The sequence below is a fragment of the Melospiza melodia genome, chromosome 5 (assembly GCF_035770615.1).
Source record: "Melospiza melodia melodia isolate bMelMel2 chromosome 5, bMelMel2.pri, whole genome shotgun sequence".
In the NCBI taxonomy this organism is placed as follows: domain Eukaryota; kingdom Metazoa; phylum Chordata; class Aves; order Passeriformes; family Passerellidae; genus Melospiza; species Melospiza melodia.
In genome coordinates, this window is record NC_086198.1 from 80,007,555 (window position 1) to 80,021,477 (window position 13,923).

General features: G+C 37.9%; 1 protein-coding gene across 2 annotated transcripts in view; it reads right to left on the reverse strand.

Moving 5' to 3' along the window:
- Window positions 1-13,923, reverse strand: part of STK32B (serine/threonine kinase 32B) — a 156,224-nt gene that overhangs the window by 128,344 nt on the left and 13,957 nt on the right. The gene's annotated exons all lie outside the window — the stretch shown is intronic.

Below are 13,923 nucleotides of genomic sequence, written 5' to 3' on the forward strand. Positions count from 1 at the left end.
ACAAACACAACAATGTGTGATACAGTTTTCACAGTCACTTCTCAAAAAAAGTCACACTTAGAGCTAAATTCAGTGAACCAGAGAAGACAAGGTTCAGTGCAACATAGCAGGATTTTTTTTAAATTAAAATTTATGCTCCTGGCTTTGGCCATGGACCTTCATCTATGCACCTGTCATAGATGTAACAGTAACTAGCAAAATTGTGGAGACAGACTATCACTGGAAAAATCACAGAACCATACAATGGTTTGGGTTGGAAGGGACCTTAAAGATTATCTCGTTCCAACCCCCCTGCCATGGGCAGGGCCACTTTTCCTGGAGCAGTTTCTCAAAGCCTCATCCCACCTGGCCTTGAGCTCTCCAGGGATGGGGCAGCCACAGCCTCGCTGGGCAGCCTGGGCCATGTCCACCCAAAAATGTGGTAACAAGAACAAACGCAGCAAAAATGTGACACATCAAGATGAAGGAGAAAATTCTATAAAACTCATAATATAATTATTTACCGAAAAGAGTTATCCATCTCAAGCTAAGCTCTGCATAGAAAGTTGAAAGGTTGATAGCTATCAAGCCTCTAAAATGGGTTAATATCTTACTTGCTCTGTTGCAATAATATCTCATTTACACTATTAACACCACAAAGAATTTGTTTATTTATGCTTGCTTATACTGCCTTCAAGGAAACATGGTTGCTCCTTTCATTAGTGCAGCATAGCAACCACCTTCCTGGTAATTGCTGGAGACAAATCAAGCCCAGATCTGACAGGGCTGAGAGCAGCAGACTCTGTTCTGCAGGAAACAAAGATGGTGAGTAAAGCAGCTTTAGAATTCGGATACTGAAATAAAAACGTATAACCTTGGAAAGGATTCATAACCTGCTTGGAAACCAGAAATTTGGAATAAAATTTTGAGCTGAATCCTGTGAGAGTTGGGGCTGCCCAGATGTTTGAGAAGCAGGATTGCTGCCAGCAACCTGCAGCTGGGGTCTCTGCTGAGAGACTTTACAGTGTAAAATCCCTTGTAGCTCTTGCTGGCCAGTACAGGTCAGATGAACAAGATAGTCAGTTTAGCAAAACCACCTTCCACACAAACTTACATCCATTTAAATCCTGTGCCTACCACTCATCCCTCCCAAATGCATGACTGGGCTGTCTAAGATGACCTTTAATTTAGGTAGGAATTCAACACAGTGTAGAAAATATCCTAAACAACATGTTGATCTCATTAATTTCTTTGATGGGAAAAAAATAATCCTAAAAATTCAGCACAGCATGCTGGGGGTTTTTGTGTCACTCCTCTGTTTTCAAACTTTGTCATGTTTCTGCTTATTTTGCTAAAGACTTAACATGAATCTTCCTTAAAAAAACTTATTTTGAATTTGTTCTTTACCTTGCAGTCATTCAGCTGAGTCCAGTTGCCAAAACAAGTGAGAAATTGTAGAATCAGTCTGTAATTATCTCAATTTGAGTCAAGTCACATTTCAGTAATACTTGACTATATTATATTCTGAAATCTGACATGTTTTGAAATACATCAGTTTGAAGAATGATTTTGTTTTTGTAAAACTAAGATTAAGCATTTATCAGTAGCGATGTAAAAGATATTTTTTATTGTCCACATAACTTCTATTTCTCTACACTTCATCTTTCCTGTGTTTATTGCTCTGAATGACTAGAACAACTTAATTTTTTAATTAGATTATTTGTAAATTTGACTTCCATACAAATGATATTATCAAATGAAGCACTGGAACATGGAGTTGAAGATGGATTACTAGTAAACTAAATAAGCGGTTAAAAATCATACATGCAACAATTGATCAAATTTTCTTAATTTCTGTGTTTAACTTGAATAGAAATTGAGATTTTACATTTTCACATCTTCATTTAAAAAAACCCAATTTTTTTTCTATAACTAACAGTCCCATGAGCCTTATTTAAATTAAGGTACAATTATTGTAATGCATTTTTTGCAAGAGAAAATAAAGCCAATTTTAAATTACTGAGGAAATATGTAAACATGCCTGAGCCTGCATCTAAATGAGCAAGGCTTGCAGCCACTGTGGCTCTCTGGAAAGGGATAATTCACTGAAGAGAGACAATTCACTCTCTTTTGATCATTCAAACATACTCCCAACACTGCAGATTCACAAACTGAGGAAGTTCTTCCTTTGGAATATTAGGACAGAATAAAAAATGTGCTACTTTGCAGCTGAGACTAATATCAAATTCACTGAGTAAAACTAAAGTGCTTCAAGCAGCATTCCCATCTAGGACAGAGCAGCACCTCCCTGATAACAGTGAAAGGCTGAGCTGAGTTCACTGCCACCTTGGTACTACCATTAGCCATACACCCCAGCTCTTTTCCTCAGAGGTTCTTAATCTCACACTCTCAAAATTAGGGGCTAATTTTGTTCATCTCAATTTTTTTTTCATGTTCTGTATGTGCTTTTTGTGTCTTTTCTGGTGAAAATTCAATGCCAAAATATCACCACTTACTCTGAGAAGAATTACACCTCATTATGACCTCTATCATTTTCCAATGTTGAAAATATTAAGTTCAAACACTGCCATTTCCTCTGTGCAACAAGGACATCAGGAGTATTAAATTCTTGTCCTCCAAAACATGGCATGTCTTGTTCTTGTGGTGCCTGGTGTTGTAGCTAATGACATTTTTCTAGTGCAAAGCCCCACTGAGATAATGGTATGGCTGGCAGAAGGACATTTTCTTCAGTGTCAGTAATATGACTATTACTCTTTTGAAAATAGCTTCCTTTACTCAAGAGAAAATACTTCAATTCTCAAGAGAATACTTTCTTTTACAGAGAAAAAAAATATTTTCCAACTCTTTGAGCACTTCTTTCATTTTATTATCATACTTTGGTAATATAATTGTCTCAGAATTTGAATATAGGAATATGAACTATTTTCAGAAAACAAAATTTGTTTGTATTGTCCTCAGGTAATTTTTCATGCAAGTAAACCCACGGTTAAACTTATTAACAACACCACGAGAGAGTTTCTTTCCAGTTTCTTTGATTTCCCTCAGTTTGGAAAAATCAAGTATTATAATTTGCCCTCCCTCATCTCCCACCTTCATCCCTTAAAATGTCACCATTGATTCAAAACTAAGAGGGAATATGGAATAAACCAGACATTTTGCTAACTAAGAGAAAACAGATCAGCATTTACGATACCTCTTTCATGTTATGGTATTAGAGCAATGGATGCCTGTTAATTTCAGCAATGTGTTGTATATATACATATAAATATTGTGTTTCTTTCCATTTAGTCATACTCAAATAAACCTTCAATTCATTCCTTTGCGCAGATTCAAGTGTCTATTAATAACCATTAATGCAAGTATACTTTACTTGGATTAGAATATCAGATATTTTCAAATTAGCCCCACGCAGAGCATTTTCCTGTAGTTTGATCTTGAACACATAAGAGCCAGATGATGGCAACAGGATTCACAACTGAATTAAAGGTTTCATCCTGCTTGCCATGAAAAGCAAAAAAATGTGGTCCTAACCATTTTAGATAGTTGGTCAAATATATTAGTGTACTCAAAAACTCTCAGGAATATCTAGAAGCATGGTGCTGTGGTTTGTGACTGAGTTATACACAAGAGCATCTCTGCTGCCACAGTCTTCTCACGTGACCTTAGGTGAGTGCTCCAAAATCTTCTGCTGCTGTCTGTAGAAAAATGAATTATTACATCTCCAGGCAGCTGTAAAATTAGGTATGGAAAGCACCTTAGAGCTCAGACACACAAGTAATTGGGAGAGCAGTGAAAGCCAATCCAGGTGATAGTGCTTCATAAAAGCACCATGAACACTGAAAGCCATTTTTAAAATGTAGGTGTGTGCACCGCCATGGAAGCAGAGGTACAGAGACCAGAGGATTGATTCAAACCCCACACATGAGGTTGTGGCAGAGCTGAGAACAGAACCCAGATTCCACTCCACACCTTCTCATGCATGTCCTCCAAACTGCACAAGCCCTGGTGGTGTAGGTATTTGGTATCAAACTTTCTAGTGAAAGATAAAATATTTATTTCTTTCTCCACTGCTCCCTGAGGATAAAGTATAATTTGGAGAAAATATTCACATCACAGACTTGTTTTTTATAACCACGCTGCAAAAACACTGCATAGTTTTAGTGGAAATGTCTATTCTTTTTTTTAATCAGCACTATATACATAATGATATATACATAATAAAACAATGAAGTGTATGCATTCACCTCTGCTGCATTATTCACAAATACTATATTTTCTGGAACCAAAAAATCCCAAAGAAGTTACATCAGCAACACACCATTATGTATTATGTGTTTGATTTATAATCTTACAAAGGAATATAAGATTTTGAGCCTTTCACTTGCAGTTTTACTGTTCAAAATATTCTCATGTTGTACAATATTTGTTCAAGTGTAAATTACATTTAGCTAAAGAGGCAATATGAATATTGGGTGGATTCTAGGTAGAGCTGATATCTGTTTTCTCACTGCACCTGAGGACAATTTATTGTATGTATATGTGATTAGTCCAAATACACAATAACCATTACCTGAAAGAACTTTGTTTCCCCTAGAGAAAATATCCAACTGAATGTGGCCAAAGCACTGGCATGCACATGCTTTGCAGAATGAAAAATGAAGTAGGGGCCTTTCTGGAAGTACTTGATAAGCTAAATTCAGACTCTCCTTCCCTGGTTGAGTCCTACTGATTTATTTGGACTGTCTGGGAGTAGCCAAAACCAGACATGAGCACTAGGCATTAGGAGGTGTACAGTAAAGCCATGTTTTTAACACAATGAGCTTTTCAACGCATTGAGATTCAGTCTCACTGATCTCAAGAGAAAATAGAAACAAGGAGATATGATGTGGCCATTAGACAAGAAAATAGATTTTTATTTAAGTCTGACCCCTGTCTTGCAGGTCTGTTTTGGGGTGGATTAATGCTTCCTGTTCTGTGAATCAGGAAAACAGAATAATAACTAAACCAAATGTCCTGCTAGATGTGGCCTGTATGGTTTGACCTGAGACTCACTGGATAACTCTGCTGATAGGATCTCAAACTAGTTCTGCAGTCCTCTTTCCATGTCTGTCTGCTTTTCAGATGCTCCAGCCTTTTCCAAGGAGAGCCAGAGGCTGTGCTGACAGAACCTCAGTAGATCCTAGCAGCTATCAGATCTTGTTAAAATTGTTGCTGTCCTTCCACACAAAACACATAGGAGGAGTAACCAAGTATATGCAGACATACATATTCAATACTGCTAATAAAATCCCCTGCTTGAATGAACATAGATAGGAGAAACATGAACAGAGACTAAAAATTAAATTAAGGATGATAAAATGGTTCGGGCAGTCATGAGGAGTCACATCCCATCATGCTCTGTTCATGATAAGTGCATTAGTGAAGAAAGACTCTACTTAAATAAAGGAAGAAATGAATTTCTGCTGACAGAATGATAAAGCCAGGCCTGCCTTTGAAGTGAATAAAGAGTACAAATCTGCATAGCTCCACAGGTTTCTGAGTAAAATAGAACATTGCTATACATTATTTGACTGGGAAACTTACTAGTTAGATAGAGATACATAACCAAAAAGAAGTTTCAGAGCAGGTTTTATCTCACTAATGATGAATCATGATGTTTCCAATCATATTTAGGGCCTTTGTATTTAAATTGCATAACAATGTCTCAATTCTTCATGATTAATAAGTGTTTTAGTCTCACTATAAACTAATTATGTTAATATGCTTTTATAATTATTCAGAATTTATTTGCAATTAGAAAGAATTTTAGATCTTTGTATGCAAAACAAATTTTACTTAGAATTCAGCTAATTTTGTTTTGAACTGTACCATGCCTTTCAGTCTGATCATGTTTGCCTACTTCGCTTTCTTCAGTGGAAGCGAAATATTTCGGTGCTGTCAAAAGACTTTGGATCAGCCAAGAGCTCTGAAATGAAAGTGGCTTTTCCACAACAGTTCATTTCTGTATTTTGCTTCCTTGTGAAGGCACCTGCAGGCTGGGGTGTGTGGCTGGACTGCCTGTCCCTGTCAGAGCTGTCCTGGGCCTGGCCTGGGTCTGCTGCCCTGGTGCTGGGCTCTGGAGCTGTGAACAGGGGCTGGGTCTGCACAAGGGATACAAGGATCAGATCCCAACGCCTTGGAAGAGGTGTCACATCACAGAAATGTAGTCCAGCTTTGAACTGGGACAGAAGGAGATCTGAAAAGGTAAACTTGAATTCCATTCAAGCTTTCAAAACCGGTTTTATTTTCCCAACATAAGGCTTAATTTTTATCTGGGAAAGTAACAGCATTTTAATTTGGCAACAAGTTCAATTATCCATTAAAATTGTTTTCAGAGGAAAAGTCAGATTCAAAGGAAAAAAGAAAACAGGATGACAGGGTTCTTCTTATCTTCCATCTATGTCACATTTCAAACAAGACATAGGAGAAGTAACCTTTTCCCTTATTAAAATGGGGAGAAAATCTCAGTACCAGGGTGCTGGAAAAGCAGCAATATGATTCTATTTATACCTCTCTTATTTCTATATTCTATAAATAAATAGCTGATACCATAGATAAAAGAGTGGGCTAAAGAACATCTGCTGTGATGCATTACAGACATTCTGATTTCCTTATGTCAATCCTCCTACAAGGCAGTACTTCACATGCAATTTAGTACACATTTGATAAAATTCACAGAATATTTAGACCATGCATGTTTTGTTCATCCAAAGCAGTGCCAGCATCATGGGGTTCTACACTGTAATTAGTGAAATCCACCTCACATCACATCATTAAAATGAGTGGGGTTTTCCCTAAATGGCTGGGAAATTTTCTGAATGTGTTAGGTAAAATGAATACTGGAAAGAACTAAAAGAGCCTTCCATTTTTCAAAATGCTATAAAAACAGACTGGAAGAATTTGGTGAATCAGCTAATAATTTACACTGTTACAGAACAGGCATGTGTTGCCACAACCAGAAGTAAAATTGCAATTCTAAAGAAAATTAGCATTTGAAAGTAACCAAGCTGCTAAGTAAAAAAGACCTAAGTACTGATTCTCAAAACTCTTCTTCCTTTTTAACTCTGTAAAAGAACATAATTGTATTTCTAATGCTATTCTATAAAAGCTAAAAAAAAAAAAAAAAAAAAGATAAGATGAGATTTTGCATTCACAAGGAAACTGTGAGTCTTTGGTAAACAAGAATCTGTTTGAACCTAGGATCAAATGAAAATGTCTTTCCAGAGCTGCTTGTTAAATAAGCCAATAAGCCAAATTAAAATGATACTGCCATTAAATACATCTATACTGAAAAATGTCTAAGGCAGCTACCTGAAGCCTGTCAAACAAAGTTTGCTCCTTGGACAAAGTAGAACAGACTGCAAATTGTTACAGCTTTTCTCTGAAGGATGTTTAAACTGAAACTCCTGAGTGCCGTCCCACAATCTCCAGACCTTGAGTAGGAAACTGGAGGTCTATCACCAAACCAATAATCAAGAAAGGACATCTGCTGCTTTCAGGGACGTGGGTGTCAACCTCTGTGAGCCACTGGGAGGGATTTGTCTGTCCAGCCACTGGAGTCAGGACAGAGCCTTACAGCTCTAAACTGCAGTAGGATTTTGTGGTATCACATTCTCTGAGCAGAGAGAGACCTAATTCTCTCTCCCAGGATTTTTCCTGGGGAAGGCAGCACAGAGGGAGAAGAGAAAACAATTCTTATCTCCTCTTGCTGCTGCTTTTGTTCGGCACATGTGGAATGTGCTATGGGGATTGTTTACTGAAGGTGAGCCTTGTTTGGATTCACTGGCCAGCTGGGCCAGAGCTGGGTCGTGGCTGTCCCCAGACAGTCACTGGGTTTTGTCTAGGATCTCTTTAGTACAGTTCTGCTATAGTATTAGTCTAATATAATACATCTAATAAAGCATTTCTTCAGCCTTCTGAAACCATGGAGTCAGAGCACATTATTCACCACAATGGGATCATCCTGCATTGATGGGTTTTGGTCTAAGAACACAATAATCAGTTTTTGCCTAAAATCTACTGACAGGTTGCCCCATGGTAGCCCAGAAAAGGCTTCACCAGCAGCACCAGTGACTCCAGGGGCTGCTGTTATCATTATCCTGTGGAAAAACCAAAGTTTCTTGTTCTGTGGAAGGTGTGGGGATGTTTAGCTGCTGCTCTGCTCCACAAGAATTTTAGCACAAATTGGATGAAATTAGCTGTTCTTTCTGAAGGATTGAGCACAAATAGGTGTTTACTGGCAAAGATTAGCTGCACTGATCAGAAGAGCTCTTGTGTCTGCATCTCTCTCCCATGGTGTTTCTTGGGAGCAAAAGATTAAAAAATAATGTTATTTTTTTTATCTTTATGCCTCTTTAAAACTAGACCAAATTTTTACCCTAACAATTCCTCATTGGAGATTTTAGTGCACTGCCTCCATCTTCAGACAGGTTACTCTGTTTCAGAGGCATACAGCAGGATTCTCAGGTGGCTGGGGGGAAAATAGAGAAAATGAAAAGCCAATTCTTGCTTGTGATGGTTTGTGTGAGCAAATCCAGGAGGAGGTGAGGGAAAAAAACTATTATTATAAATAAATAATCTCAGTCTGAAGGACACAAAGCAATATGAAAGTTCTGTCCCTATGAGTGACTTCAGCTCCAATGAAAGCAAACAGAAAGTTACCTAGTTTTGGAGTCTTTCTCATAATTTTGCTTTGTGCCTTGTTTCCATTTTCATCTTTTTTTATTGGAGAAGGAATAGAAAGAACTACAAAATCAAATGGTCTTCACTGATCTCAGCTGAAATGAAAAATTTCTGAGTATTGACTCATGATGATTTCTGCTTCACTATTACTGCTGTGTCCATTTAGAGTGAGTGCATTTTTGATCTTTTTTTTTTCTAAAATGAGAACATTTGAAGAAATTCTCCTTTTCTATTTGCTTTTGGCTTTTCACAGGAAAGATTTCTATTTTCATACAGCCTGAAATGAGGAGAAGTAGAAAATATTTATATTTCCCACCATCAGAAACATATGCTTTGGGCCCTACGCCACACCAAAGATCTCTCACAGTCCACTTCACCCACTGTATTTTAACCCTTTTTATGAACCTTTTCATGTGATGCTATGATGAAAGCACACAATCATCCAGGAAAAGACTTGTTCTTTGAAAAACTGAGAAGAAAATGAGGCAGTCAGAGAGACACTATGTCTGGCATGCTGCAGCAGCAGGAACAGAGCAGAGCACAAGCACATCCCTTTTGATGGCAGGATGGGTGTTTGGACTAGATTAAGCTGATTGTGACACCCTGTGACACACATGTGATGCTGCTTTGGTTACAAGTCTGGCTGCAAGGGCAGTGAAGTGACATGGTCACCTCCACAGGGAAGTTATAATGCCTATCAGTACAGAATTTGTGTATTTTACTTTAACAGGAATTGCTTTATATCAAAATAGAGATCAAACTCTGATCCCTGCCATGTTAATACACCCTGACACCAATTCTCCCTCACACGTAAGTGAGCACAGGCAATAAAGACAAGTTTAAAACTATCTGCTGAGCATGTCTTTTGACTTTGATGGCAATTCCAGGAAGCCAACAAATTAGTATTCTGTAAATAAGTAAGAATGGTAGTAAACATCCTATGCGAGAAAAATTTAAGTTAATATGAAGTTCAATTGCTATTATTTGATGGCAAAGTTAATAATTAATGAATTTTAAATTGTTTCTTATTAATAAACAACAACAAAAAGGAGGTCAAATATTGCTGTCAGAGCCTGGCAGAAGATATCAGGAACATGAAATATTTATTATCATGGCAAAAAGTAATCTGGACCATCTAGTAGGACTCAAGCTTAAATTCATAGCATGTCCTCATTGGCAGTGCAGTACAAAACAGGGAAGAATGACTGTCTGTGTAACGTCACCACTGATGATGTCAGCTGCAAAAAATTTAGCACAAGCAATGATGTGTTTTAGTTGTCTTTTTTTTTGGGATAAAGCAGGATCTTCAGAAATCCTGATGATGACTAATGGTGCAGGCAATTACCAAGGTGAAGCTCCCTTGACAAATAATTCAGATTTAAACCAGCAGCAGCTGAGATGGCTTTAAAAGGAAAAAGAGACAAAATACAACAGTGGCAAGCATGAATGGAGGATAACACTGCAAAAAGTCAATTAAATTTATAATAATTCCTGTCCCAGGATGTCATCAATTGAAAGGCAAGTTCAGAAAGGGATAGAACTAGCACACAGTGAAGTCACAAAGTGGGAAAGACTCAGACTGTGAATAAGAAGAGAGATCTGTGCAGAACTGACCCTGTGCAGGGCAACCACTAATAACACTCTTTTAATATTACTTCCATGCCCGTGGAGGTGGAGGGTCACTGATCTGATCAGTCTGACAATGTGATACCATGGAGAATGAGAATTTGAATGTTTGTGATAGGCTGTCAGCCCAGATGATCTTGATTGTGTGGGTCAGTTTGCTGTAATCCTTCAGAAACGTAATTTTAAAGCAGACCCTTTCAATATCTCATAATCTTCTGCTATGATGTCTGGTTAAACACCCATAAATTGAGCTAAAAAATACCCAAAACAATTGGACTTCAAACACATAGGCTTTTACTATTAGATTTAACAGAAAAGCAAAAGGAATTTGCAGTACCAAATCTATGACTCTTTTTCAACAAAGAGCAAATAGCTCTAGATTGTTGTGAAAAGCCTATAGCAGCTGATCAGGGATTTTACATATTGGTGTAAAACTCAGGGCTATGAAAAACATCATGAGAGGTCAGATGTTCCTCTGGATGGACTGAAATAAGGTAAAAATCCTCACCTTTGCTGAATAACTGATATTGATGTCTGGAAATGACCAGAGCCTAGTTAACACTTTTCAGAAGTCAGAAGAGATTTGGTAGTAGTTGAAAGCAGCACACAGCATTGCAGATGTGTTCACTTCTTGTGCACAGGACTCAGTGTCCCTGGTCACTGGAGCTGGCCAGTGAAAATGGCCACACCATTCTATGATTCTATGAAAGAACATGATTCTCTCTCTATTTAGGCTGGCACTGAAGCTAAGTGACATGAATAACTGGAATTATTATGTTATAATAAGGTTTGATGCATTGGCTAACAGAGTCCATAGCCCTGACCTCACTGTCGCACAGAAACAAACAGGATTTACTCAGGCAGTGTCAAATCTTCAGTATAACTACAGGTTAATTTGTCATAACAGAGATGTTTTGGCTGCTTCTGTGTTCTGTTAGCATATAGCATTCAGGTAATCTATTTTCCAGTAGAAAGGTTTCTTTTCATTGACTCATTTGGTTCAGTGGAAAGTAATTGGAACTTCTCTTCCATATATCCTACTATAGCCAGCAATCTACAAAATTTTACTATTACAAACCCACAAGTCAGTGAATTATTTTTTAGATCAGTGAAATTGTGAATTAAAGATCCCTTTTTGCTGCCATCAAAACAGTTCTGGTTTGTGACAGGACAGAGATTTGGTGCAGAAAAGCTGTTAACTTATCAGCACCACTGGAAACATCAGAAGTCATCAAGGACCAGCTGGATTGATGTCCTGGCCCTTATCACAGCCTCTGAATAGCAGGGAAGCCTCTGAGAGTCTCCATGCTTTTCATAGCTCTTTCAAAAGACATTGACACTAAGGAGAAAAGTTTCAGAAGCTGCTCCAACATAAAATGTAAGACCTTTGTTAAGTGATAAAACACAGCACCCTTTTGTTGAGAAAAGAGAGATTCTGATCGACCGTGTTGTTCTCTTATGGATGAGCTGACAAAAACAATCTCTGAAATCATTGCAAGGAGAAACAGGTTGACAGCTATAAGCAGCAGAAAAGATACTCCTTGAGAAAATGTATTGCTACAATATAGAAAATCTAAATTTCACTTTACTGTAATAGACTTCCCTGTGAGATCAGGATACACATAATGGACTATGAAGCATCTTTTTCAGCTGGAAAGTGGGAATATTCACCTCCCTCAGAGTTTCTATGAAAATAACCTCATTAATAACTGAACTGGAAGGCTCTCTGAGGGAAGTTGCTATGGGAATAAAATGTCAAATATCAGTGTACCAAACTGTTTTCTCCTTCAATAAAATTTATCAGAGTGATCCCCAGGTGAAAGAAAATTCTTTAAATTAAGTTAACAACAAAATCCTCAGTGAGACATCCATCAATCTTATCCATGCAAAGGTCTCTGTAATTCCAAGCATGCCAGAGGAAGTGAATAAACCTCTTTGCTCTCAGCTCCTCCGGGCAGCGCCTCTGAAGGAATTGTTCTTGCAGATAAAATGAGTCTTGGTGCTATGTTAATGGGAGGCTGGGGACCCATGTGAAGAAGATTTTACTCAAACACCTAGAGACAGTATGAGCTGTTCTCTTTCTCCTATGAATTCAGAACCTAAGACATGAGGAGTCTCTCTCCAGAGCTGAATATTGAAAAAAATATCTCTTCTATTTTTAACCACAGCTACAAATTAAACACTTGGGGTGGGAAAGGACACTAAAGACCAGAATTATTCCCATTTCAATTGGGATTGCTTCCGATTTGGTGAGTTTAAACCAAACCCATCACCATGGGCTTCAAATAAATGACACCAGTTCTAGCTGGCAGCAGAAGTGTGTCTGGGGTGCCCCTGCCTGCTCCACTGCTGTGGCACATCCCAGCCACAGCCTGGGGATCCAGCTGCAGGCAGCGCGGTCACACAGCGTTAGATGTGGGTACAATGGGGATCGTGAACAGGAAGACTGCTCCTCATCATGGAAAAAAGCAGTATTTCATTAAATACACAGCACACCTAGTGAGTACATTGAAGGGCCAGATCTCCAGTAGAGGAGAATTAAAGAAAATTTCAAGTATTCCATTACTGGCTGACCACAAAGTAGCACCTCAGAGTCCAGCAGACACTAGACACCTCTTAAACTGGCCAGATTTCTATTGACTGTTTAAATAAAAGACACAGCACACTTTTCAGAGGGCTGACCTCCTCCATCAATTCTATCTGTTAGCCTACCCTTAGTTATCCATCCTCTGTAGTTAAATGACTTTCACTGTGTACTTCAGTGCCCAAGTTGCATTTTATTCATAGGTGTTCCAAGTATTTCAAGCCAAGTTATATTTCTTAGAAAAATAAAATCCATTTTAGAGATGGAACCTCAAATCCCAGTCTCTGAGGTTGTAAAGGCACTGACCTGAACTCATCTTGGCAGTTCTGATTTTTAGAGTTATCTGGAGCCAGGAAGAGGCTTCTTTTTGATTCTAGCTAGGGTTCATAATATTTCTCTGTGTGAATCATCTACTTGCATAAGAATCACTCCACCTTCTCTGCCATTTTGGAAGAAAGCAGGTCTCACAAAAGGTTTTTTTTTACCTACATACTCCAGACTAAATTATTGTTGATCAAATATGATCAATTTTTTCCAGCATCAGATGAAGCGATATCCTGCCCTATTAATAATCATTAACACCTTTGTATACATCACTTTTTTGTGGTTGTTTCTATTTAGGGTTGTATAGAAAGGGTAGTGGAAAAAACTGATTAAATAGGTATATTTAATTCATAAAAACTTCCATAATTTCAGTGTAAGACATATATCTTCATCTCAGTGTTTACAGATAAATATTTGATGATGGAATGGGTAATTTTTCTATGGAGACTGAAAAAAAAAGGGCTGACTGCTGTACATAAAATGACCATCTAACTGTAGAAGTTTTTTTACTTGGTGCTGATGATTTATTCTCTCATCATTGTGCTTCTTACCTCTGGGAAATCTTTGTGCATTTATTTACAAGTTATTTATAAATATGTTTATTTACACTCCACAAGCAATTACACCAAAGCTGATAGGACTGTTCACTGCAGAAAACAGTAAATATG